Source organism: Oryzias latipes, chromosome 4 (genome assembly GCF_053564925.1).
Source record: "Oryzias latipes strain Hd-rR chromosome 4, Olatipes_Hd-rR_3.1".
NCBI classification, from domain to species: domain Eukaryota; kingdom Metazoa; phylum Chordata; class Actinopteri; order Beloniformes; family Adrianichthyidae; genus Oryzias; species Oryzias latipes.
In genome coordinates this window covers 29,338,693-29,342,030 of record NC_136240.1, presented here as the reverse complement: position 1 = coordinate 29,342,030, position 3,338 = coordinate 29,338,693, and the positions used below count along the sequence as shown (strand labels likewise).

The 3,338-nt window shown below is 35.0% G+C and overlaps 1 protein-coding gene and 1 long non-coding RNA gene across 7 annotated transcripts in view; both read left to right on the top strand.

Annotated features, from left to right (window-relative positions):
• LOC144991943 (uncharacterized) overlaps positions 1–2,685 on the top strand; it is a 29,854-nt gene extending 27,169 nt beyond the window's left edge. The window contains exons 2-5 of the long non-coding RNA XR_013655627.1: positions 526–582; positions 731–806; positions 1,619–1,714; positions 2,207–2,685. This is a non-coding gene — a long non-coding RNA (uncharacterized LOC144991943). The remainder of the gene's footprint in view (positions 1–525; positions 583–730; positions 807–1,618; positions 1,715–2,206) is intronic.
• nlgn1 (neuroligin 1) overlaps positions 1–3,338 on the top strand; it is a 406,572-nt gene that overhangs the window by 300,192 nt on the left and 103,042 nt on the right. The gene's annotated exons all lie outside the window — the stretch shown is intronic.

The following is a 3,338-nucleotide window of genomic DNA, read 5'->3' as shown; positions in this document are numbered from 1 at the left end:
GTAAGTATCGTTCATGGTTTATTTTGAATGAATGCTTTAAGAATGCTCTTATACTACCGTAAATGTGGTTTACTGTTGTTTAAACATATGTGTGTTACGATTGTTTTAGAGCTTAATGTGGCAATGCATACATGATTAGTTTGTCATATTAGCAGACGTATGGCGAGCCAAACCCAAAATGCATTTCTGCCCGTAAGTTACGACAGTGATGAGGTTTTTTTTTTTTTTTCAGAGGTAGAAATGATCTGTTATGCTGCAATCACACTAAACATGATCCGCGTGTGAAATTCGCGTTGGAGGCCTCTGTCTGTGGCTAAAGTTTGCTGCTGGACATTTGTCCAAAAATGTCACTCAAAGCCTCTAACGGTTGTGTGGGAGGAGCTACCGCCAACAGTTTTAAGCCTGGTTGCTACATGGAAGCATTGGGTTTTGAATGCAGCTTTAAGCTTTTATAAATCACTGATCTCCGTTATAAAAAAGGTTTTTGTAAAAATAAATTAATCAACGTGCTCGTGTTGTGTTCAGGTACCGAACTACAGAGTGTTCAGTGTTTCACCTCAGGTAGACGCCAAGGCCAGCGAGGTAACTTGTCTCCTGATCAGTTATTTGTCTAGAGCTATTTTAAAAAAACAAAAAATGCAATAGGTTGTGTAGTGCAATAAATGTTTTTTGATCAGAATATAATTGAAACATTTTTTAACATTGAAAAATCTCTTTTGGACTTTTTCAGATACTGAACTTCAGAAACTGAACTTCAGAAAATTCACCAGAAAGTCACCATTTCACCAGAAAAGAGGTGTCAGTGGGTGAGTTTTATACTTATTTAATATATTCATCCTGAACTATTACCATTATTAGGTTTATACGGCAGCATGGAAACATTTATGCACATTTTAACTAGCCAAAGGTCTAAATAGAGCTGAAATTATTTACATTTGAACTAAACATATTTAGATTGCAGGCTGAAGGTGGCACAATGGAATGGAGGTGCAAGTTGTGTTCTGTTACTTTGGCACTATACAGTACTACATATAATACTGCAGTACTACATAGCAAATATTCCAAAGTGTTTCCACTGCCATGTATGTGGAAACACTTTGGAATATTGTCATGTCTTTATGACAGTATATTACAATAATAAAATGATGTTGCATTAGCACCATTCCATCATTTGAAACCATGAAAACTCATCTGTCAAGATCTGAAATGGATTTATGTAGAGTAGATGCAGTCAGAGGAAATTGTGCAGTTTTTACATGTTTGTGTAACTTAAAGCTGCCCTTTTCTGAGACCAAGTCCACCAAAACAGACAGGAACTGGCCAGCTTGGTTAGGATTTATGACCTCCAGGTGAATTTCTAATGTGCATAATTCAAAAACGGATAACAAATCATTTGTAAACAGCTGTAAGAAGCCAAGGTGTAACTTGCCTTAAAAATGACTTTGGGTCTTTGACCTGAAGTGGATCATGCCATGAACACTGTATTGTACTCTTACTAGAAATAGACATCTAGAAAAGGTATCATTTTATTATTTCTTAAAGTTCCTTAAATAAATATTGGAAGTGTTTGCTCTGCATTTGCTTCAAAGGTAATGGATATTTCTTTTTATTCTTTTAGGACCAGCGTGACGTGAACATGAGACGGGCACTTGTCCTCCTTGCACTTCCTGTTTATCTGCATGAAGATGCCTCCAACTTCTTCAAGACCTGTACAGTAAGTGCAAACGACTCCCTGTCAATGGTTTTCACTAATCCTTTAATATTGATTGAGATTTTATTGAGTGACATAATAAATAGGGCAATTGTTTGTAGTTTGTAAACTGAGTGATATTTTTAAATGGTTTTAAAAATGAGATGGAAGATGAGACGAACATCAGGGACTCCTGATTGGAAGGAGTGGGAACATTTTCGTTTACCTTTTTCTGCTCCTGATCCATCATTATATGAATAAAGAAAAATGAAGCTTTAGTCTTAAATTATTTTATAAATGTCCTCCTTCAGAAAAATGCTAAAGAACTTTTTAAAAACACAATTTTAATTGGAGTTGGTCCTTAAAACATCATAGCCAGTTGATTAAAAGCTAACAGAATGTTAGCATGAAAAGATTCCCATTGACAGATGGCAGGAATGTCAGTTTTGGACATTAGTGTGATGAATATCTTTGAGGGTCTGAACTCATCTGTGTTTTTTGTTTTGTATTTTCCAGAATACCAGACCTCACAGACACTGCTGTGGGTATCTTCTCAGTTGTCGTGGTGATGCTCCTGATGCTGCCGTCAGTGGTCCCACACATCTGGCTGACTAATCTCTTCTAACTCTTCGGGGACATCTATGCTCTGGACCTACAGCACCCCAAAAAACTTGAACTTGCCTTCATATTTATTCAGAATGCTGTCTTGAACCTTGAGGACAGCAAACCACTGAAAGGACATTTATTGACGCTGAAGAATGTTTCGTTGAGTGAGTCTTCCAGAATGGACTATTTGTTGGTTTAAGTGTTATGTAACTAATGTGTTTTGTTGTGATCATTTGCTTTTTCTGCCGTACAATACAAAACCAACTCTTTTTGTCAATATGTTGTGTGGCACTCTTATAATGCAGTTTTATTGCACTTATTGTTTCTTCATCCTCTTGATATTTGTGCTTTTTTTAAAGAGCAATTAAAAAAAGTGTATTATGCAATCACTATTGTGTGGCCTTCACGTTTGTTGGTTTTTATCAATGTTAGCCTTTAAAATGTAGTGGGGCAGTATCAATATCTCTGTTTAGAATACATTTTAAGCTGAAGAATTTTAAATATTTTCAATGCTACACATTTAATGAGTTAAAGAATTTATAAAGCATTTGAGTGAATTTTACATATTTTATGAGTTGAGTAATATAAAAATATAGTTAGTTAAAGCGTTTTTTAGTTGGAAAATATTAAAAACTTTAAGTAAATAATCTCTCTTTTATAAGTTGAGGAATCTTAATATTTTTTATGTGAAATAATACAAATGTAAGCCAACTGACAATATGAATTTTAATAAATGTTAACTTAAAAGTTTTAATAATATAACTTAACTGTTGCGTAATCTGTTACACAATAATTTTTAAGTTCAGTCAACTCGCTAGGGATTACAGTGCAGACGCTAACATGAACCAGCAAGAAATCCCAAATTAACAGACTTGTGGTGTGGAAAGGTATGTTTTTCAGCTAGCAGGAATAATCAAAGTATCCGTTCTCTGTTTCAAAATGAGATTGCCACAAAACCGTATGTTATCTCATACTGGAACAGCTTTGGATGTAGAATTCAGTGGGAAAAGGTTTGGACCCTGCCACAAAAGTATTTCATCAC